At 37.5% G+C, this 25,507-nt stretch overlaps 2 pseudogenes; one reads left to right on the top strand and one right to left on the bottom strand.

Moving 5' to 3' along the window:
* Positions 1-4,422: 4,422 nt before the first annotated feature.
* LOC120135070 lies at positions 4,423-7,280 on the top strand (annotated as a pseudogene).
* Positions 7,281-21,605: 14,325 nt separating this feature from the next.
* On the bottom strand, positions 21,606-23,850 carry LOC120135105 (annotated as a pseudogene).
* Between the last annotated feature and the right edge of the window lie 1,657 nt (positions 23,851-25,507).

Genomic DNA, 25,507 nt, shown 5'->3' with positions numbered 1-25,507 from the left:
TTCTGCAGGTTAATCTCAGAAGTGAACTGCGTGAAAATGGTGTATGGCTGCAAAAGTTGATTCAATAGTTTAATTGATTGTTTTTTGATTGTTTAATTGATTTGTAAAAGTTGATTCAATAGTAGATGATCGGAAATAAGAATTATTGCTTATTTTTTGATTGTTTAATTGATTTGTAAAAGATGATTTGTGTAATTGATACGAACATAATTCTTATTTGTGCTTGTTTAATTGATTGAAATGTAATGGTTGATTTTGTTGATTTCAATCTGCATTATGTTGAAGGCAAAAATGACTATCGCAATGCGAAATGAAAATCGCAACGAGAGAATCGCAATGCGAAATGAAAATCGCAATGCGGAAATGAAATCGCAACGAGAGAATCGCAATGCGATTTTAATTCGCATTGCGATTCTCTCGTTGCGATTTTCATTTCGCATTGCGATTTTCATTTCGCATTGCGATTCTCTCGTTGCGATTTTCATTTCGCATTGCGATTTTCATTTCGCATTGCGATTCTCTCGTTGCGATTTTCATTTCGCATTGCGATTTTCATTTCGCATTGCGATTCTCTCGTTGCGATTTTCATTTCCGCATTGCGATTTTCATGTTGGGATTTTCATTTCGCATTGCGATTCTCTCGTTGCGATTGTAATTTCCGTGTTGCGATAGTCAAATGCATGCCTAATAGTGATAACAACTGAATAACAAGAGTTGATTAAGTCAAAATGGTTGGCCTGAGTCATTAATTCAACTGAAAATGTTAAAAGTTCACACATAAAATCCACATAATACAACGTTTGCATTTAAAATCACCTAAGTTAACAGTCCCAAAAGGTGAAGCCAATTGTGATTGGGATTTTAAAGATGATTGCCTTTTGCTTGACACCATATGAGCTTTGGATTTTGATGAGGATCCATATTTTGGTAGAGGAAAAGATGATTTTGATGGCACTGGTGATCCACATGTCAACCTTGTATGACCACTTTCCTTGCACCGACTACATGTCGATCTCTTCTTCTCTTCACCCTTAGACGGTATACGATCGTGACTTTTTGGTCGGCCAGGTAGCCTTCTGTCCATGGCTGGTGGCAAAACTGTTTAAGTCATCTGGTATGTCCCACTCAGAAGGATGTGGAATAGGGTAGACAATCTCGGCATAAGTCTGTCGATAAACTTCTGTAGTGTAGCAATCCATAGCGTATGCGCTTGAATCATCTTGGTTTAAATGAAGAGCAACTTTTATAACATGGCCACACGGATAACCAGATGTTTGCCATTTCATACAACTACACGTCTTTGCATTTAGATCGACTAGCCCATTTAAGTTATTATCCAGTACTTGAAACAAAGTGTTTGAACATGGTTCAACTCTCCATGACGTTGACTTCACAACACGTTTCGTTATCTTTTTTTCAGTCCATGGTGTAACACGATGTTCCAATGTTCCTGTAAATTTAAATAAACAATACTTAGTAAAATATATAATATGATAAGTTACGAATTCAAAGAAATAATACCTGCATGGTTTCTTTTCTTGTAGTACCACTGTTGAATAGAGGCTCGAAAAACTCCATTAACATAGTAATGGGTAATTTCCGGGAATGACGACTTAGAGCGTTGATTGATTCTGCACTATTAGACGTCATGAAACCATATCTTGCTCCAAGTTGATGTACTCTTGACCATCTTTCAAACCCGACATCTTCTACTATTTGAGCACACTGAGGCAAAACACGTCTTAAACAATTTATATGCTTATTGAAATCCACTTCCCGATAAGCTTTTACAGCCTTCCAGTATGTCCATTTGTGCTTTTTTATACCAGCAGACCTTGATTTTAGATTTCTATACAAATGAACACCACAAAGTCCATGAAAAGCATCTGGGAAACACCTTCTAACAGCGTTGTCAATTGAGTTTGCCCTATCGGATATGATTGTCAGATTGCTAATAGGACCTATGCAATCCCTAAGATGCCCCATAAACCATGTCCATGAATCAGAGGTTTCAGATTTGCCAACCCCGTAAGCTATGGCAATATCCCATTGTTAGCATCCATGGCTACTGCTGATAAGTTTACTCCAAGTATCGACCTTTCAAATGTGCTCCGTCACTATAATAACTGGGCGCATGCAAGTAATAAACGAACGAATCTACAAAAATATACACAAGAAATATAATCATTTAAATGTGAAATGCATGTAACTAACAAAAATGAGTCAACAAAATTATATTGATTTACTAACCGTAGCACCAATGGCGATAAACAGCAACTCAAAGCGTCCATCTCTATCTGTTTTGATATGAGTTACCGACCCAGGATTTTTCAGCTTTAAATTGTGACAATAAGCCGGCAGTTGGCAAACGATGCTTCTGGCGACCCCCTCAACAATTCCAAGGCATAACATTTGGCTCTCCAAGCTTGAGATATGATATACTAATCTTGAACCGAGCATTCATGTCAGTCATAATTTCATGTCCCCGATATACCCTGCCATTCAAAAACATTAACTCAGCCAGAAAACCACCCACCTTTTTGTTTGCCTGTCTATGGTGAGGAAAAACTTGGGTTCTTGAACATGTATGTTTATCAATAAAAGTCCTAACTTGAAACATTTGCAATCTTTATTCTCTTTGCAATCATACGCCACGTACAGTTTTTGTCAATCATACACCTTGTTTCGAAACGATCTTTGCTTGATTTGTTAACTTTTAGTTGATAGCCATCTTCCACACATTTCGTATACAAAGCTATCTTCAAGTCTTCCTTTGTATCAAAACAATCATCTTTCTTGATACGAATAACTTTTGTGTAACAATCAACTGCTTTCTTTATCAACTCTTCTTCCGGTATCTGAAGTAATTCTGGCATATTCCAGTTATACGCCCGTGGCATTTTCTTTTCTTCGGGGACTTTTCTTCTTCTTTTTCTTCTTCAGATTATATGAATTACAGAATGGATGTTCAACATGTTCATTCACAGTCGTAACTTCCTCCTCATTATCATCAACAATACATTCTTCGGCAACGGCTGTTTCATCATCAAAATTCGGGTATTGACCAATATCATATCATTACACGCATGGTCTGTTTCTTCTTCTGAAACATCATCAAATCCGTGTATTGACCAATATCAAAGTCCGGATATTGACAAAGACCAAATTTCGAATACTGACTCACAATTTTTTCTGTTGGCTCATCATCGTCTAACTGGTCAATACGAAAACCGGAATTTGGTGCTGAAAGTTGATTGGGATTTGGATTAGAGAAAGGTTGTGGGTTTTGAGAAAAACTTAGTTGATTACTACCCGCTACTGACCCAATAATACTACTTCTAGGTTCAACAACATACAATGTAACATCATCTTGTGAAACACTAATGTAAACAATGAATCGTTCAACATCTTCATTGTCGGTTAACAAATAAACTTTACCATTTCTCTGATAAGATAGCCTAAATCCACTTAGGGCTCTAAATTCAATTTATTTGAAACACGTAGCATTAGAGTTTCATAAGTTAACTTTTGTAAAGACAATTTTAGTTGAAGATTCATGGGTAAAGGCATATATTGTAAACACCATGAACATTATCCCATGACCCTCCAAAACACAAATCTATCCAAACATGATCAACATTAGATGATTTCATGGTAAATTAATTTACTAACAGACGAGCTGCGAAACTAAAACCTGTTGCCGGATTGGGAAGGATGTCGTTGGATATGGAACGGATGTCGCCGGAGAGTGATGATGGAGATGGAATGAGTTGCGATTTAGGGATTTAGTTTATGATTTCAGTGTTATATACCCAAAATTTCAGTGTTGTGATTTACAGATTCTCGTTGCGATTTACGGATTATCGTTGCGATTTACAGATTCTCGTTGCGATTTACGGATTATCGTTGCGATTTACGGATACGCGTTGCGATATACGGATACGCATTGCGATTTACCCATACGCGTTGCGATTTACGGATACACGTTGCGATTTACGGATACGCGTTGCGATTTATGTGTTCGCGTTGCGATTTTCATATTCGCGTTGCGATTTTGGAAAATCGCAATGCGAATTTGTACTATCGCATTGCGATTTTCAAGAATCACGTTGCGATTTTGGAAACTGATTTGCGATTCTGGGGATCGCGTTGCGATTTTTATTTCGCGTTGCGATTTTTTTGGTCATTTTGGCAAATCCAAAAAAAGTTGGTTAAAATCGTATATTATAAGGCATTTTTGGTCACAGAGGCGATTTTCTCTAAAGTTAATGATTAATTTATTACTTTTGCAACTTCAGGAAGAAAATAAAAACTTATTCAAATATGAGTGACCATCTGTGTAGTTTACTCAATATAAAAACCGTGTGACTGGCTGTTCATCAATCACCTTACGACCGAATCCAAAATTCTCCCACCATTTTTCAAGGCAATTTCACTTCTCCTTTCTCCTTGTAGATGCTTTTAATAATACGTACAAACAAATTCCCAACGCGTGTGTATATAGATATATAATTCAATTTGCTTCATTTTCCTATTTGTCCGATCCATCGCTCCCTCCTTATTCGTCTCTCGGACTTTTGCTTGTGAAGGGGGTTAGGGTTTGGAGAGATGGGGCAACAGTCTTTGATCTACAGCTTCGTGTCACGCGGAACTGTGATCCTCGCCGAGTACACCGAGTTCACCGGTAATTTCACCACTATCGCCGCTCAGTGTCTCCAGAAACTCCCTGCTTCCGACAACAAGTTCACCTATAACTGCGATGGCCATACCTTTAATTACCTTGTTGAGAATGGGTTCAGTAAGAAGCTATCTTTTGTTTGGTTGCGATTTGCGATTTCGATCTTTTCTTTTTAAGTTGGTTGACTTTTTTTTAGAAATCGGATAATTTGATCAATGATTCGAATGTATAAAGCGGTGTGGGATCCGTTTCGTTATTTGGTTTGTGATTTGGCTTTTCTTTAAACGTTAAATATTACTGACATGTGTGATGTGTTGGATCTGGGCTTAGTGTTGATTTGCTAGCTGTTTTTGTATGGGTTTTGTTGTTTTCGTATCTTTGTTTTCTACTATGTCATGTTTGATCGAAACGGAGGGGAAGGAATTTAATTTGAACATTGTGGTTGTATGTAAATGATGCGTTGGATTCCATTTTTTCTACTTTTTTTACTTTGATTTCCATTTTTAACTCATTTTATATGTGCATATACTTGTGTTTGTTTATCTGTCTCTATTGGGGTGAATCAATGAAAATATGTTAAGAAAGATTACTTAAAACCACGATTATTAATTATGTTTTATACATCCAAACAAACATCATTGTTTTCTTGTATTACTCTTTAATTAGACAGTGGAGTTTGTTTGGATGTGTAAAACATTATTAAGAATCATAATAGTTGATTTAATGACGGATGTAAATTTCTTCCTTATAGGGTGGCGTCTTCCATTTCTATTTTTGGGATAGGCAAATGGATGTAATATACAGTGTGGAAGCATAAATTAGATGGGCCTAAAACATTATATTGTTATTGTAACATCATTTAAAGCTTTACATGGTTTACAATTTGCAATTTTTGCCTGTTGGAGGCTTTATTTTAATTTTTGCTTCTATATCTGCCCCCTAGCTAGCTGTATTTCATATTGCTTTTTTTTTGCCCTCGTCTGTTAATATCTGTGTGCATGAATGTGCCCCGCATCTGGTTTCCATGTTAACAAACAAGGAAAAAAGAAAAATAAAACTCCTAGTTTCACATTTTACACTAGTGTGCGCTGTCATGATCATCGTATCACCTTGTCGTCATACCCATTAATTGGACATATCCATGCTACTCTCATTTATAAATTGCAGCTGGCTGCTGCCATTTGGCTGCTATTTGGGTGCTAGAGTGTTCATATTGATATTGAAGGTATAGGATGTTTGCATAATGGATTGCTTTCATAAAGAGAAAGGGAGAGATTCCTTTCCTAAACTTGTTTTAATGGTATGATTTTGTTGAACTTGGCTTCGGTGGGAAATGAATCAAGAGCAATTTTTTTTCTAATTCACAACTTCTTAAATTCATGTTTCGTGTACTAATGTTTATGAATTACTTTTGGTGTTGCAGCATACTGTGTAGTTGCTGTTGAATCTGTGGGCAGGCAAGTCCCGATTGCATTTCTGGAAAGAGTCAAGGAAGACTTCAACAAGAGATATGGAGGAGGGAAGGCTGCAACTGCTACGGCCAAAAGCCTGAATAGAGAATTTGGGTATCTAGCTCTCTATGTTTTTTCTTATATATTTACTTTTTGACTTCTTGTATACATGCTTAGCTCTTTGTACATAATAGGTCCAAATTGAAGGAGCATATGCAGTACTGTGTGGACCATCCTGAAGAGATCAGCAAACTTGCTAAAGTGAAAGCTCAGGTTTCTGAAGTCAAGGGTGTTATGATAGAAAACATTGAGAAGGTAACAGGTTGCTGCTAATTATATCACTGTTCTCGGTGTAGTTCGAGGATTAAAACACGGCATGATGCTTACTACTTTCAAAACCATGGCTTACAAAGCAGAATGAAACTTCAGGTGTATTGCTTGTAGCATGTTTTCTTTCATTAATAGCACTTTTCTTTGACCAGGTCCTTGATCGTGGTGAGAAGATTGAGTTGCTGGTGGATAAAACTGAGAACCTTCGCTCACAGGTTAGTCCTGTACTCCTATTCAAACCACATTTTATGGGTGACCAAAACAATGACTTCTTTGTGCTTTGATCAAGTTGTTTCCTCTTCAATTCTATAAATCATTATAATTCTGTCTAAGTTTTCTATTACAAATATTCTCTACCATTGTCTCTTTATGCCTATTATCTTGATACATCATATAATGAATTTAACTCCGATAAATGTTAAATGCAAAATGTACAATGCATTGAACTTAAAATTGAATTACAGGCCCAAGATTTTAGGCAGCAGGGAACAAAGATGAGAAGAAAGATGTGGCTTCAGAATATGAAGATAAAATTGATTGTTTTGGGTATCCTCATTGCCTTGATTCTCATCATCGTGCTGTCAGTCTGCCATGGCTTCAATTGTTAATCTGCCTCTAATTTCCTTTGTTCCAATACTTTGCTGCAATGCTGACTCGATTGTCTTGATAGATTGGTTTGCTTTACTTCGTTGTTTTAAGGTGCATATTTCTCCCTTCGCTTGCCATAGTAGGATAGATGGAGATTTTGTATCTTGGTTGATTGTATAGGTCATAGTTCGAACCTCCTACGATAGATATATATATCCATTAATCATTTCTTCTCTGATGTTGTAATGTTTAAATATTTGAATGTCTGCATTTCCTAGTTTCCTACTGTGTTGATTTGATTCTTAATTATATTAGATGCATCTTTACATAACATAAATAAAACTAATCACCATTGTTCAATTTAAGCCATCACAATAACAGTGATCGTCTCCAAATACAGAAATGCCCTGAATATATATATATATATATATAGTAAATACCAGGTTTGGACCTTCCTTGGGGGAGATTGCCTCGAGTCGAGGAAGACTCGTGCACATCAAGTCAATGGCGACTCGGTTGTCTTCGAGTTCGTGGTGTTTTAGGTGTTTCGAGTCAGTCATGAGGGATTTAAACTTAATTTCCAATGCAAATGAAATCAATTGACCAAATACAAATTTATAGAAGAAGAATCTTCCACAAAATAAAAGTGTTGGAAGCTAAGGTTGTTATTAAATTGGTTATGCTTGGTCTTGAAATTCCAAAATTGTGGGGAGCAAAGCCAAAATCTCTGCTTTTATATGTGGTCGGAAAAATAATATCCGTCCCTGCGCTTAGTAGTTAGTTATTTTTAATTAAAATATTTAATCAATTTTTAGTATATTTGATTTAGTAATTAATTAATTTAAATTAATTGTTATATAAATTAATTATAGAAAGGTTTAAATATGCATTTGGCATCTTAACTGAACACATTATTCTAGGTTGGTATTAAAAAAAATTTACTTTTAGTTTGATAATTGAATTTTCATTATATTGATATCTTTAATATTTTTTTTATAACTTTTACTTTTTTTTTAACACACTATGATATCATCATTATCATCTAATATAAGATAATAATAATAAAATTTTATATTTTTCACACCATCAAAAGTTATTTAAGATATAATTAAAGTTTGAATATCATTTTAAAAACAGAAAAATGAGGTATAAATTAAGGGAAAAAATTATAAAATTCATATAATAACTTAGTAACAAAAAATCCATACATACTAGATATATATTTAAATTTTATAGAAACAATTTTTCAATTTATTTTTATTTATAAAAATTAAGGTTAATGAAGTTTTCTCGGGAAAAAAACTTAGTTTTCTCTTATTGACAGCGGCACCAATTTTAGTGTTGGTTTATAACTATCAATATTCTTTATTATCTTTATCTTTTCTATATCATATATATATTTTTTTTACTTTTCAATAAGTCTGAATGTGTTGCTTGTTTTCATATGCTTTTATGGTACGTTTTCTTATGCTTTTTGACATATTTTTCGATTATTTGGTTGTTTTTTCATTTATATTTTTTGTAAGGGTTGATTTGTCATCGCCACGACTGATCAATATGACATTTATCTGATATCTTGTGATCTTCCTTACTTTAGACCCTCGGATTGGATTTGGATATCTGATTTGCATTCATGGATAACTTTTCACGTCGCTCGAGTCCGATTTTGACGCCAGTCAGAATAGTGATTATCCTGTAGGCTAGCTCCGACAGACGATTCACAAGAGAAAATTCGCCCAAAAAACCAGAGAAAAAAAGTCTCTAGGGTTTAATAAAATATTATAAAATCAAAAACCATCCAAAAAGCAGTCCACAAGCCGGACTGTTATAGCAAAAAAATCGTCTTTATTCGAATTTTGCCAAAAATAGCAAAATCCCGAAAATCACTCTAAATTGAAATTCGAAATAAAATAAGCAATCTCCCAAAAATCCGGCCTAAATCAGATTTAAATTGACTTCCTAATTAACAATCGAAATATTACCATAAATAGTAAAAAATAACTAAATCTAGTGATTCGGAGGGGAAAACGGCAGAATTTGAGGTTGAAAAAAAGGCCACACAGAGCATAGCTCATGTGGAGAGCGTGCGCGTCGAAAAGAGCTTTCCGGATTGGGGTTTTATGCGCGATTCTGACACCTGTAGCCAAAGTTATGGCCAAAAGACTGAAACATACTCAAAACGACCCCAATGAGGAACATGTCACAATCAATTCCCGCCTTTGCGCTGATCTGCCAACTCATGGTATCTCAGCGCCATCAACGTGCAATCTGACAGCTCAGCATCATCTGTCTCGGATCCCCCTGCATCAGTCACCCCGGGTTGGAAAGAACTCGTCCTCGAGTTCAGAGTAGTGTCATCAGGATCCACAAAACAATGACTCAGGTGCTTCACATTAAAGACATCAGAAGTCTTCAAGTGACTGGGAAGTCGCAACCTGTAAGCATTATCATTGATCTTCTGCACGACCTCACAAGGTCCATCTTCCGATCCTTAAGCTTATTATACTCACCAACAGGAAACGATCACGAGTTAATACAGCCCAAACAAAATCACCAACATCAAAAGTACCTGACGACGATGATTGTCGACCGAGTCTTGTACTTGGTATTGCTCTCTTGAATGGTCTGTTTCACCTGCTCATGGATACCCCGAAGATACTTTGCCATCTCATCTGCTTTAGGACTGAAACGTCCTATACTTGGAATAGGGGCTAAGTCCAACACCCCGGATGGGTTCTGACCATAAACAATCTCAAATGGGCTTAAACCTGTGGTTCTGTTTTTTTGATATGTTGTAGGCAAATTCTGCCTGAGGCAATGCCAAATCCCACTGCTTCGGCTTCGTTCCTGCCAAACACCTTAAAAGGTTTCCCAAACTTCGGTTCACCACCTCAGTCTGGCCATCCGTCTGGGGGTGGTAGGCGCTACTGAAATTCAACTGCGTTCCCAGTTTCCCCCACAGGCTCTTCCAGAAATGACTGATGAACTTAGTATCACGATCTGAAGTGATGGATCGAGGAACACCATGTAAACGCACAATCTCCTTACCTCACAAGGTCCAATCTTCCGATCCTTAAGCTTATTATACTCACCAACAGACCTCACAAGGTCCAATCTTCCGATCCTTAAGCTTATTATACTCACCAACAGAAAACGATCGAGTTAATACAGCCCAAACAAAATCACCAACATCAAAAAGTACCTGACGACGATGATTGTCGACCTGAGTCTTGTACTTGGTATTGCTCTCTTGAATGGTCTGTTTCACCTGCTCATGAATACCCCGAAGATACTTTGCCATCTCATCTGCTTTAGGACTGAAACGTCCTATACGTGGAATAGGGCTAAGTCCAACACCCTGGATGGGTTCTGACCATAAACAATCTCAAATGGCTTAAACCTGTGGTTCTGTTTTTTGATCTGTGTAGGTAAATTCTGCCTGAGGCAATGCCAAATCCCACTGCTTCGGCTTCGTTCCTGCCAAACACATTAAAAGGTTTCCCAAACTTCGGTTCACCCCTCAGTCTGGCCATCCGTCTGGGGTGGTAGCTACTGAAATTCAACTGCGTTCCAGTTTCCCCCACAGGCTCTTCCAGAAATGACTGATGACTTAGTATCACGATCTGAAGTGATGGATCGAGGAACACCATGTAAACGCACAATCTCCTTAAAATAGAGATGGACAATCCGGTCAGCATCCATAGTCTTTCTGCAAGCTACAAATGAGCCATCTTGGAAAACCTGTCACCACAACAAAGATAGAATCAGAGGCCCTTTGGGTGCGGGGTAAGCCTAGTACAAATCCATGCTGACATCGAGCCAAGGAGCTTCAGGAACAGGTAAGGGAGTGTACAATCCCGCATTGGTGAGAACTCCCTTAGACCGCTGGCACATAACAACGGTCCACATAATGGGCCACATCACTAGTCAACTTGGGCCAATAAAATTCAGAAGAAATAAGGGCCAATGTATTATCTCGGCCAAAGTTTCCCTCATTATGGAGTTCACTTATAATTTGCTGCCTCAATGAACAATCTGGAATGCACAATTGTAATCCACGAAACAGATACTCATTATGCAAACAAATCATGACGGTGACCCTCAGTTACCTCCTGAATATCCTTCAAAGGAAGGATCAGCTGCATACATATCTGTGAACGTCTCAAATCCTGCAACTTTAGTACTCATGGTGGTGAGAAGTAGGTACGACGGCTCAGGGCATCTGCGACGCGGTTCAACTCCCTGCTTGGTGCCTCAGCGTAAAAGTGAATTCTTGCAAGTATGCTACCCACTTGGCATGACGTCTACTCAGCTTGTGTTAGCCATTGATGTACTTCAAGGCCTCATGATCGGTAAACAGAATAAACTCCTTCTGTACTAGGTAGTGACGCCAATGCTTCAGGGACTGAACTATGGCAAACTCCAGATCATAAGTGGAATAATTTTTCTTTGATCCCGATAGCTTCTCCACTGAAAAAAGCAACCGGACGACCTGCCTGACTCAGAACACCACCAATGCCAACGCCAGATGCATCACAATTTACCTCGAACACTTTGTCAAAATCTGGAAGTGCCAAAACTGGAGCCTCGGTCATCTTCGTTTGACCACTGAAAACTGGCCTCTGCCTCCTCAAACCACTGGAAATCACGCCCTTGAGGCACTCTGTGATAGGGGCGATCAGAGTACTGAAATTTCTAATGAATCGACGGTAAAAAGACGCCAAGCCATGGAAACTTCGGATATCATGTAAGGTTCTTGGTCTGGGCCACTCCAAGACTGCATCTATCTTTGACTGATCTGCATGAACACCATCATAGACACAACAAAACCAAGAAAAGCACAGAAGTAGTGAAGAAAGAACACTTCTTTTGATTGACAAACACAGCACTCCGTTTTCAGCATCTCAAAAACAGCACGGAGGTGATCGAAGTGTGAAGTCCATGTCGGACTATAAACGGATATCATCGAAGTAAACTACAACAAATTTCCCCATAAAAGGCCGCAAGACCTGATGCATAAATCTCATGAATGTACTGGGCGCATTGGAACCCAAAAGGCATGACCATCCACTCATACAACCCTTGTGGCGTTTTAAACGCCGTCTTCCACTCATCTCCAGGCCTTATTCTGATTTGGTGGTAACCGCTCTTAAGGTCAATTTTTGAGAAGATCTTAGAACCAGATAGCTGATCCAACATATCTAGACGGGGAATTGGAAACGGTACTTCACTGTAATTCTGTTGATCGCTGTGTCAACAACATACGCCAAGAACCATCTTTCTTTGGCACTAACAGAGCAGGACTGCACATGGGCTCATACTCTCTCGGATATAGCCCCTCTCAACAACTCTTCCACCTGTCGCTGCAACTCTTCGGCCTCCTTGGGACTGAGGCGATATGCTGGTCGATTTGGCAAACTTGACCCAGGAACAAGGTCAATTTGATGCTGAATATCCCTCATAGGTGGTAGTCCAGGAGGAAGATCCTCTGGCATCAAGTTAGAGAATTCTGCTAGCAGCCGCTGCACCTCTACTGGTAAATCTGTATCCACTCTACTGCATTGTTCTCGCAAGGTAGCAAGGCATAGACCACGCCGCCATGCTCATCTCATCTAAAACCTGGACATAGAAAGCAGATTAGTATTATGGGTTACTGGGGTAGAGTAAGTCCTTCCCGCCGGGGTGCCAACACAATCTTTTTTCCCTTGATGCTAAGGGAATATGTATTCTTCCGTCCATCATGAATGACACTGTGATCATACTGCCAAGGTCGACCCAGCAATATGACACGCATCCATAGACACAACATCACACCAGGCATTATCAAAATATTTTCTACCAATTGAAAAAGACACGAGGCATCGCCTATCAACTGTTACCTCACTGTCTTTATTTAGCCATGACAACTTGTATGGCTTAGGATGACGGTCCGTCTTCAACTGCAATTTCTGGACAACCTCCTCGGACACTACATTCTCACAACTGCCGCTGTCAATGATCATTTTGCAGACTTTATCTGCAACTGTGCAAGTCGTGTGGAAAATATTGGTTCTCAACCAATCGTCCCCTGAATCGCCCTTGGGGGTAAGTAGACTCTTGCGAACGACCAGAGTCTCATGACCATCTCCATACAGCACATCATCAATCTCATCATCGTCATACACGGTTCGCCAACTCCTCAGTCTCGTCTTCCACTTTCCTCAATCAACAAATTTTTGCCCTTTTGACTAGCAGGCTTCCTGCAATCAGTCGCCCTATGCCCTTGTTCACCACAACGAAAACATCTAATATTAGGGTTAGAATTACCCTCGGTGGCTGCTGAGCAGGACGGGACTCTTGAGGGCGAACTGGTCGACTGTTGTGATCGCTCCTGATCACTGGTCTCCTGTTTTGCTATTTTTCAACAGCAAGTGCACGCTGGTATGCTTCCGAAACACTCCACAATGAATGAAGCTGAGGACATCTTGCAAGGGCTGGCGTAAACCCCCAAATATCGCGCCACCATCTGCTCCTCCGTCTCAGAAAAATCGTTCTGGCGACCAATTGGTAAAAACTACTCCGTGTAATCATCGACTGATCGCGCGCCCTGCCTCAACGCATGAAGTCGCTGAAATAAGGTTGCGTGTAGCCGAAGGGAAGGAAGTGGCCATTCATCTTCTTTTTCATCTTCTCTCAATCAGTGATCTTGGCTTTGCCCTGTCTTTCTCGTGAACGTCGTAACTGTTCCCACCACGCAGATGCTCTGCCCTTGAGTTTGATGGCGATCAGTTTCACTTTCACACGATCGGGGACTTCCTTATATTCAAAATACGCTCCACTTCATTAATCCAATCCACGAATCCCTCGGCCTGTACGTACCAGAAAACTCAGGGAGATCGACCCGAAAACCGAGGTCTCCATGACGCTCTCCCGACCACGGTGCTCCCGGAATCCTGCGCACCGGAATCCTGCGCGATTGTGATATGGTTTTCGAAAGTGGATTGGTATCGTGATCAGAGGCCTCACGATCCTCGAAATCCTGCGCCGCCAGGCGCTGGGTTAATTCTGCGACTTGCCTCTGTAAATCCGCAATCATCACATCCTGAACGTGCGATCACGGGTTGGCTTCCTCATTCGAACCTGCTCACGACGACCACGACCACGACCTCCAGCCATTGAAACTGGTGAAATTTCCCAAGAAGATGTTGAAGCTCTGACAACTGACGCTAGTCAGAATAGTGATTTCCTGTAGGCTAGCTCCGACAGACGATTTACAGAGAAAATTCGCCCAAAAAACCAGAGAAAAAAAGTCTCTAGGGTTAATAAAATATTATAAAATCAAAACCATCCAAAAGCAGTCCACAAGCCGACTGTTATAGCAAAAAATCGTCTTTATTCGAATTTTGCCAAAAATAGCAAAATCTCGAAATCACTCTAAATTGAAATTCGAAATAAAATAAGCAATCTCCCAAAAATCCGGCCTAAATCGATTTAAATTGACTTCCTAATTACAATCGAAATATTACCATAAATAGTAAAAATAACTAAATCTAGTGATTCGGAGGGGAAAACGGCAGAATTTGAGGTTGAAAAAAAGGCCACATGGAGCGTAGCTCATGTGGAGAGCGTGCGCGTCGAAAAGAGCTTTCCGGATTGGGGTCTTATGCGCGATTCTGACACCTGTAGCCAAAGTTATGGCCAAAAGACTGAAACATACTCAAAACGTCCCCAATGAGGAACATGTCATAATCAATTCCCGCCTTTGCGCTGATCTGCCAACTCATGGTATCTCAGCGCCATCAACGTGCAATCTGACAGCTCAGCATCATCTGTCTCGGATCCCCCTGCATCAGATTTGCAGTTTGTCTGTGGTCTTTCAATAGCTTGATCTCCTTTTATGGTTCGTTTGTCAATGCAATCAGATCTGTTTGTATCTATCTTTGTTTGAGTTTCTTGGTTAAATTTAATATTTCCTTGTATGTTCTATATGTTATCTTAAATTGTTAGTTTTGTTTCAATGATTATAATAAATTTTCTTAATTATGTGTTTCATTTACGATTATGATTGTAAATCTTTATTGTAAATTGAGATATTTTCTATTTTGAATAAAATTAGACGTTTCTTTAAAAAAATATTTAAAAATTTGGATTATTAAGATTATTTAATATATTTAATTTCTCATTTTACTAAAGTATTTATTAGTCGGATCGATTTCTAGTAATACTTAAACAAAAACAAAAATTAAATAAATAAAAACACGAATTCCACACCTCGTCGCACTACACACGCACACACATTCGCGGGAAAACCAACGGTTATTAATTTAGACGTAATAAAAACATTACAATATTAAATAATGAGCTTTCCTTGCTCCAGCTTTTGCCACGTGTTCCTCCGACGGCCAGACCCTCCTTTCAAAAAAAAAACATCAACCCATAAAAAAATATTGATTGAAACAGTGAATCGCTTCACTCGTGTCGACTCAGCCTCCCTCCCAACTCGCTGCTTAAGCTCAAATCTCTCTCCCCCAAGTGCGGCGTGGAAAGTATTAAGAATTCGTTGCCGTCAAAGTAAGGGCCGAGCGTTCCGGTTTGCCTGGGCCAGCTCTTGGACCCTTTGTTTTTAGCTTTTACGATAGGGACATGAATTGTAGTAATTGAAAAATTAAGGGATTAATATGCAATTTAAAAATAATTTTAGTGTATATATATTAAGTTTATTTATGAAAGTAACCTTGAAAATAATGATTTTTAAAAATTTAAGAGAAAAATAGAATTAAATTTATATCTCAATTAAATAATTTTGTTTTAGGCATTCAATGGGATAAAACGTAAAACTGAATTTAAAAATATATTAATATTAATTAATTTCAATCTTATTTTAACAGAGTTTTTGATTTTGTCTATAATATAACAAGTTCAAGGTTTAGCCTGATGGTTAAGTGTTGGGTTACTTTACTAGAAGACTTGGGTTCAATTTTCTTTGTCGGCATTTTTATTTTCTTATTTTTCTTTGAATATATAATGATACGTGTCATATTTTTATTAGATAAAACTAATATATCAAATAAAAATAGGGTAAACTACATGTTTAGTACCTAAAGTATCACTTTCGTTCCGTTTTAGTACCTAAACTTTCAATTTTTCAAAATCATACCTAATGTTTACTTTTTATTTCATTTTAGTACCCGTCGTTTGCTTTTTGTTTCATTTTAGTACCCCATTGTTAACTTTTTATTTCATTTTAGTATCTAGATTTTTAGCGACGAGGTACTAAAATGAAATAAAAAGTAAACTTTAGGTATGATTTTGAAAAAATTGAAAGTTTAAGTACTAAAATAGAAAAAGTGATCTTTAAGTACTAAACAATATTGGACTAAATTATAAAAAAAACAAGGGTTAATTTTGGTGTAAATAAATTTTTAGAGGCTAAATTGAATAAAAATATTATCATGTCATTTACCGCTCTCATTAAAGTTAATTAGTTAAAATTATTACATGACGTGCTCTAACTGATCATTTCTTTTAATATTATTAAAAAATTAAGGACAATAAAAATAATTATTGATAATTTAAAAGACAAAAGGTAAAAAAAAAAATGTACGTTTTAGAGGACAAACGAACCTTTTTGAATATTTTTTCTGTCCATAATCTCTAGAACGTTAAAACAATAACATTGTCGACCAAACTAATACTCAATTAACTGTACCAACAGGGATGGAGCTAGGATTCTAATTTGGGGGCAAAATATAATTAATCATAGAAAATTAGGGAACAAAGTATACTTAATCATAGATAATGAGGGGGACAAAATCAAAATAAATTGAAATATGGAGCCCTACTTTTATATTTTCCCATATGTTTTTTAATAATAAAAATTGGGGTGTTGCCCCCGGACATAAGGTGGCTCTGTCCCTTTGTACGAACTAAATGACCTCGATGGTAATGAATTTTTTGTCATTCTTTGAGTTCTCGGATTCGAGCACTAAGAATGTGAAGAGTGTGTATATTTAATGTCAAATAATAAAGAATTATATATGAGCATATATAATCATATACTTACTTCGTATTAATAGATGTCAGCCACCCTAAACAAATCAATTAAATTTATAATCTAATTTAATCTATGATAATGATTTCACCTCTTTGCCACTCATTGGATTGCAGGCTCTCGTGCCATGAATAAAGCACAAAATGAAAAGATTAGATGCCATATCTAATTTCTCAAACTTAAACTACAACAAAACCAATAGGGATTGTCCCACAAACGCATTAGGGATAAACTCGTGATTTTATCTAAGAGTAACGGATTTTTTAAAATTTTAAGAAGAGACGAGTTTATAAAATTTTAGAGATAATGATATACTATTAATTAAAATTAAAAAAATATTTAAAATATATATTAATTTAAAATTTTTAAGAGACGTATGTCCCCCACACGTATCCTTCGATCTATTCATCGACACTGTGAAAAAAGTGGGGTTTGATGAACACCCCCAACCCCTTTTTCTTTCACCCCATTTCCCCTCGCTCATGAGTGCATTCCCCAAAAAGCTAAAGACAACAACATTGAGTGGGGAGAGATGTTAAATCATGCCCTAAATTATTTAGTTCTTAAAATTAATAATAATTTAATTCATAATTCATCTCTCTACAAGAAAAGTTGGTAGATACGATTGTTATCTTGAAAATTTTAAATTAATCGTATATTTTATATATTTTCTATCGATAATTTATCTTTATCCCTAGAATTTTATGACCCTCTTCTTAACATTTTAGATGTTTGTTTCCTAACATAAGGTCGCGCATTTTTTCTGACTATACTTGGCGAATTTAGAAAGTTTTATTGGGTGGATCAATATAAATATGATAAAAATGATCTAATGTAATTCATATATATTTTAAATTTAAAATATAATAGCAACTATACATATTTAAGGGTAAACTACATGTTCTATATCTAAATTGTTACTTTTGTTATATGTTGGTACCTAAACTTTATTTTTTTAAACATCATACCTAACGTTTAGTTTAAGTTTCATTTTGGTTCATTGCTGTTAAAAACTTAACAATAATGTTAACGTATCACTATAAAGTAATGTCACATCATCGTTTAAAAATAAAAATGATATCGAAATGATTTAAACTAAATATTAATTGTGGTTTTAAAAAGTTAAATTTAGGTACTGAAAAATAAAAATAAACGTGTAATTTATCTTATATTTAAATTAAATCCGAAAATATATCAATTATGTCAATACAATTTTTAACATAATATATATTAAATTTTATTATTATTTTTTGAGAGATGGGGTGGGCCATGGCCTAGGTAGGCCCACCCCTAAATATGCCCCTAACTATACTCATTTTATTGTTTTAATTTATTTTTATTATTCGAATTTTTCTCCAAGAAATGATATTAATAAAAATATGACAGTATATAATTATTGGACATCCATGATTTGAGAGATAAAATAGAATGCAAAAGATAATAGAATTTAGGTAACAATATGCAACAAAAAAGGTTTAGGTACTAAAGTTAAAAAAATCACAACTTGAGGATCAAATTGTGAATAGAGCTTTTAAGATTCTATATGATTCTCAAGTGTAACAAGAATGAATAATTAATGTATTTGTACATAGAAAAAAAATAATCAATTATAAATGGCTGTCCCTTGTTCCCATATGTAATGGGGTAAGGGGAGGTAAGATAGTAGGCTGACCCCAGCACCAGGTTGAGAGCAGCTTCCGTAGAAGACCTCCAAATTATGAAATACCCTCCGTGGGACTCGATCCCACTACCTTAAGGTTAAGAACCTTGTGCTCTACCAATTGAGCTGGATAGTCATCTCAAAAAAAAAATTCCGAGTTATATATCATATGCCTTGTATATGTGGTTCAAAAAGAGGAAATTCTATATAGGTATTTAGAAAAAAGAAATTGAGGTTATACATGTGTTTTATAATGATATAAGGATGTGTAGTTTAATTCTGATAAAAAATTAAGTTAAAAATGAAGAAAATTAATTTTTTTTAAAGAAATCAATAACTAAATTCAATTTTTTGAATTGAAAAGAAATTGAACCGAATTTGAAATCTAAAATTCAAATTCAAATTAACTAAAAAAGTTATTTTTTCAATTTTTTAGTCAAATTGAAATTTACTTACCTTATGCACAATAGTATTATAACAATAATGCAAAGCGGAGTATGTTCAAATGGTAAGCATGTTGATATTGCTTAAGTAGGTATCGAGTCGAGTATTTGTATATACATAAAACCCCTATTAGAAGACTCATTCACCAAAATCAGATATCTGATCGATCCTGATGATTAATAAGGTAAAGCTTTAGAAATCGGGAGGAAATAAAATAAATCATATAAAACGAGTTAAGTTTCATCCTTTATTTAAGTATTATAGTATTTAATTTTCCACCGCACCTTGTTATTCCTAATACACCATATGATTTCTATCTACATATATATACAGCTGAAGCTGTCTCTTCTCCATTTTATTTAGGTATTGTATCAAATAGACAAAATAGACAAAAGAGAGCTTCCAAGGTCTCATGGAATGATCAGAAACAAGCTCGCTCGGATTATGGTTTAGAGTTTAGGGTTTTCAGTCTCATGGTAAGATCAATAAGTAGATAGGAAGCAAATATATATATATATATATTTAAGCTTGATCGGATTAGGGCTGCACTCCTGGCGGCGTCGGCGCAGAACCGGTGCACCGCTTTAGTCTGCTCTTGCTACGTGCCGTCGAGGAATTCGAGTAGCAAAGGCGAAGAGAATATTAACAACAGAAGCAGTAGTAGCAGCAACAACACCAGTAAGAGGACCGGCACCGTGGGAAAGAGCATTAAAGATGGAGTCATGGAAGAAGATGAATCACAGTTGAGCATCGTCACGACAGGCAACGGTGGCGGCAGCGACGGTAATTGCTCACACGTCGGAGGGAACCCGACGACTCTCAAGAGTAATCTGAAGAAACCTGTGGAGGATGATGATCGGAGTACTGAGTTAATAAGGAATGACACGAGGAAAGTGAGTTGGCCAGATTCTCATGGGAAAGACATTGCTCATGTTCGGGAGTTCGAGCCGAGGTAAATACATACATACATACATACATACATGTATATATGATATAAGCTTGTTAAGCTTGTAATTGAATAAAATAGAATATATTTCTTACTTCATTTTTAATTGTAAAAGTGTCTCAGATGACGGAGAGCTGGAGGGAGTTAGGAGGTCTTGCGTTTGCATCATTCAATGAAGCAACATAGTTCGGATTCGAATCTTGAAGACGATAATTATCACGAATCGAACATAAATTAATTACGAAACGAACTCGGGAGTCGTCAAAAGATAATCCTTTGTAGGTAAAGTCATTCGAGATGATTTTAGCAACAAATGTATGATGATCTTGGATGAGAAAACTGTTTATATAGATGATTTACATGCATGAATCCTGTACTCCTTAGTTGTTTATTACAACATATTCACTGTTCATCGGATTTGTAGAGTTTAGAAAGAGAAGATAAATCGAACTCTGATTTTGTGTGTGTTCTCATTCAGATGAAAAATCGACCCGGAATTTAATTCTATTGGTTCATATATGTTGAGAAATGATTTGTTAATATTGGCTAATGGAATGCATGAAACAAATGATTTTTTATGCTTAATTAGTGCCCACAAGAACAAGTATGTTCATTGTTCAATCAATGTCTTTAAATCTGAGGCATGAGGGGTGAAGAGGAAGGCCCCCCCCCCCAAAGAAAAAAAACTAAAGCAAAAAATTGGTTTGCACAACAGGTAAATGTGTTTCTTCCTTTGTTAGGTGCATGCTGTTTTCTCAATTAAAAAATGTATGTATTCAATATAAATATAAGATTTAATTCATGTATGATACTCATAATGTTATTTTATAGTACTTGTTATTAAGTGACATATTTCATTAATGAATCTAAATGATAAATAAGACTAAAATCACTTAATAAATATATTATTTCATCCGACTTAAGACTCTCGATTATTATATAAATAATTCAGAATTATTTTTTTATTTATAAAACTAAAAATTTCAAGTTTGAGGAAAGTAGGGAACTGATAAGTCGACATTATAATGAAGTTTGCAAATCTTTAAGCACGTAGGACCCGTAAAAGAAGAAATCTTTGGTCATTACATGAATCATGGCATAAATGCACACGCCTCTACAGCACCAAAAGCAAGAAAGCATCATGGCCAAGGTGCTTCTTTTATATTTTTGATTGAATTGTTTTTTCGCTTTACTTTTTCTAAAGAAATCATATTTTAACATGTCTTTCATACACACACTTGGATGCTTAAATTCCATGCTTTTCATTCTAATTACAACGTTGAACAGTTAAACGTGAACATGAACATGAAAGGACCTTGCTTTGCGTAGATTCCACTTGGATAGGGAAGTTTGATCCGAATAATCATTATATGGATCGTATATATTGGTTGATTTTAAGATTAAAATGATATCAATAAATATATCGAAACCGGACTATGTAAATTTTACTTCGAACAAATTTTATTAAAGAAAGAAACCTATTTCTTGATGCTTTGTTTTGTATCTGGGACCTTGGGGTTCTGAGCCTTGCCTTTCTTTGCTGCCGCTGCTGCTGCTGCTTTGCTCTTCTCTTGCAGCCTCTTCTTCATTTCTTGAGCTGTAATCCAAGTATAATCTTGGGGTATTGCGAATGGATCTTGAACATTTTCCGTCTTTTCGGATGAGCCCTGGCGTGGATACGGCACCTTTATCCACTGAAACCAAGACGAACCCGTCGGGCGTGCCGCCATGGATCTTTCTTGTCCCGAACGGGGGCTCGAAGGGGGTGTCGAGAACTCGTCTGCGACTGGCTGTAGTTCTTCGAACTTGGTGAAAGAAACCAATACTCTCACTGTTGGTACCACAGGGAAAGCAACCTAAGTGCAACCGTGAGCATTTCTTAGTATGAACATAAACTACAATCATACATTTCATTTGTTGCACGAGCTAAAATAACCGAATCGGCATCTATGACCGGCACATATTCGATCATTACTGAATAACTACGACCCAAAATCATCACCGGAAATGTTACATATGTCGATATATATAAAAAGTTTCATTGAAAAAATATACCTTGACAGGGAAGGTACCCGGTGGAAGCTTTGTAGTGAGCAATTCTCTTAACCGACGTATTGCCTTAACTTTGTTGGCTAGAATGTCTAGCAATGGCAAGAGTTCATCGATTTGCAATGGGAAGTTGGAAGAAAGCCAAAGAACAGGCCTCAAACCTTTCCTAAACTCGTTGCCCCGGCCGTTATCCCGATGTTGATTAACGCTCTCCGAAGTCGTAGAAGTAGATGTTCTTGAATCTGTCACCCTCCGATGTTCGTCTTCCTTTGCTGCGGTCTCCATAGAATGTTTACTCGGTTTTATCTGACTCCCGGATGGAGTGTCTCCAACCGAGTCACCCACCTTTTCATGCTTTGAATCCCGTTTTCTCCATCCGCCAAACCATCCTTTCTTTTCCTGTTTAGTCTCTGCATTTTTATAACCATTGCTCTCCATGGGATAGCGATCGCCATTCTCGTTGGATATCTCCGACGGATCGGACTTAAGAGCAACTTCGAGTTGTCTCTTTTCATCTTCGGTCAAGATGTCTTCGAGCTCTTCACCCTCTGTTTCTTTCTCATTGGAAGCTGCTAAGAACTCTTCATCCGTCATGGCCCCTGGCACCCTCCTAGACTTGATGAAAAAAACAACATTGTTCATATCGTACACCTTAGCCTTCCATGCACCCACCATTTCGGTTCTGGGATGTCGTCTCCACGTCATTTGCGGCACAAGAACCGCCTGCGACACGTTTATCCCTGGCCGCATTATATTAGTCCGAGACATTGCGGCCACTTCTTGCTTAATCTCTTCCTTGGTCGATTGAGAACCGGTACCGTCGTATTCGAAAGCATTGATCACCTCTTTATCCTTATGTTTGATGATACAAAGTGATCCTGACGGAACCTTCCCGTCCTCGGAACCGTCACCGTGGAAAATAATACTCTGATCCGAACGCTGAATGCTAAGACCATCGAATCCGGCCAACGTCATATCGGCTCTCAAATTCGCACCCCTCTTCCAAATTTTATACGTATCCGAAGGAGCAATCCTGGAAATGAAAGGTATCACCGAACTCTCGAAATGGAACGTGATTTCCATGTAAAAGTCTCTCATCCTTCGCATTGTTCCCAACAGGCGAGGCAACCTTCGGCACCATTTCGCCCACGCCAACGCGGATGATGCCAAACGATAATTGCCGCAATCGCTTCTTGGCGATTACAAATCGCTTCTTGGAGTGCACTCCATCCTAGCTCATTCCGAAGGCTCCAATCGGCGCCGGCGATCATAAGCATTTCGGTCGACGTCTCGTCGGCGAGTTTAACGGCCAAATGAAGAGGAGTATCCCTGTTGGGAACCTCGCGAAAATCGACCACGGCAGAGATCGCATTGGCCTTCTCTTCCTCGGCCAACGAGTCTTGCTCCGTCCGAATCAAATCCGGGTTCCCTAGAGACGGGAGTGCGGCGAGTATCGTCTTGAGGCCGGCATGATCCTTGGTCGCAACAGCTTTGTGTATGGGACTGTGTTTGTACTTGGAAACATCAATACTCGCCATTGATCCCTCAGGAATCAAAACACGCCATCAACATTACAACACACTCAATTTCAACTCAAAATCCCCCAACAATTCGAGCACATAAGCAAACTATTCCTCCCTACAAATCAACAAATTCAAACAAATTAAAAGGGAAAAACAATAGCAGTAACAGTAATATTGGCCAAGAACAAATCAAACCCAATTTGCAGTATTAGACAGTTATTACAAGTACCACAAAAAGAATCCTCGGGGGAACATAAATGGATATCCAGAACCAGAAGAACCTTCTCACCTGGTTCTTTCTTTCTGCCTGTTTTTTTCTAAGCAACCAAACAATGCTCCCAGAAAAAGAAAGAAAATTCATAATTTTCTTTCACTACAACGAGCAGTAGGTTGTGATTTTGGCCAGAAACCAATCGAACCCAATTTTGCAGCATTAGACAGTTGTTGTAACTGCCATTAACAGAATCTTTAGGGGACACGAAACAGAGATCCAAAAATATCTCAACCGTTTCCCCTCAAACGCAGCGTTTCAAAGAGAAAACATAAATATTATTTTGCAGCAAGTTTCTTGGCGTTTGTAAAGAAAACTCATAGGTGGTCTTGTGACATTATATATATATATATATATATGTATGTATGTATGTATATAAGAAAGCAATAAGATGAGGGATTTTAGTGATAAAGGATGAAATATTTTTTAAATAATTTGATTTTTAAATAATATTATTTATTGATATAATCCGAGAAGTATATATTTTTTATCTAAATAGTTTGATCTAAATTTAAGGAGATTTTAGTCGATCAAAACTCAATCTGACTTTTAAGATGAAAATTTGTATTTGATCAGATCAAACATAAATATAAATGTATCTATATTTATACAATAAAAAATCTAATTGAAACCGAGATGAACCCGCCGGATGTGTCACCGCGGGGCTTGAAACGGGCGTGTTGGACTCGTCGACTGGCTCTAGTTCTTCGAAATTGGGGAAAGAAACCAATAATCTGATTGTTGGAACCACTGGGATGGCAACCTGAGTGCAACAAGAGCTATTTCTTAGTATAATTAATGAGACACCTATGACCAGCACATATTTGAACATGAAAAACAGAACATACCTTGACAGGGAAGCTTCTCGCCGGAAGCTTTGAAGTGACGAGTTCTCTTAACCGCCGACTATATGCATTTCGGTCGCGGTTTCATCCCGGAATTTTAATGGCCAAGTGAAGGGGAGTATCCCTGTTGGGAACCTCTCACCGCGGAGATCGCTTCAGCCTTCTCTTCCTAGGCCAATTAGGCTTCCTCCGTTCAAATCTCGTCCGAGTTCCGAAGAAGCGGGAGAGTGGCGAGTATCCTTTTGAGACCGGCATAATCCTTCGTGGCAACAACTTTGTGCACAAGAAATGTGCATAATTAGAAACATCGATACCCGTCGTGCCAATCAAGAGTCAAAATATGCTATACAATAAGGATGAATAAAGCAAAAGTAAATTGGAAAAATCCATGCCATGATAAACAATGACTTAAAATCCTTAAACTTGTAAATTGGAAAAATAAATAACTTAGGATGATGTTATCAAATATATATAACTAAATTATGCATCCTGGTTGCTAGGAACCCGGCCTGTATAAGGCTGCACTACTTGCTGTCCGGGACGAGGCTGCACCGGGCGGAAATCCGAAGAAACTAGTTGATGTTGGAAAAGAGGTTGCTGCCGAAGTAGATGTTCCGGACGAAGCTGCGTCGGGGAAAAAGTTGAGAACTGAGGCTGCACTCGTTTCTGTTCAGGACGAAGCAGCACCCGGT

This window comes from Hibiscus syriacus, unplaced genomic scaffold, assembly GCF_006381635.1.
Source record: "Hibiscus syriacus cultivar Baekdansim isolate YM2019G1 unplaced genomic scaffold, ASM638163v2 tig00110602_pilon, whole genome shotgun sequence".
Taxonomy (NCBI): domain Eukaryota; kingdom Viridiplantae; phylum Streptophyta; class Magnoliopsida; order Malvales; family Malvaceae; genus Hibiscus; species Hibiscus syriacus.
Note: the sequence above shows the minus strand (reverse complement) of the source record. Positions and strands in the feature narration are given on the sequence as shown.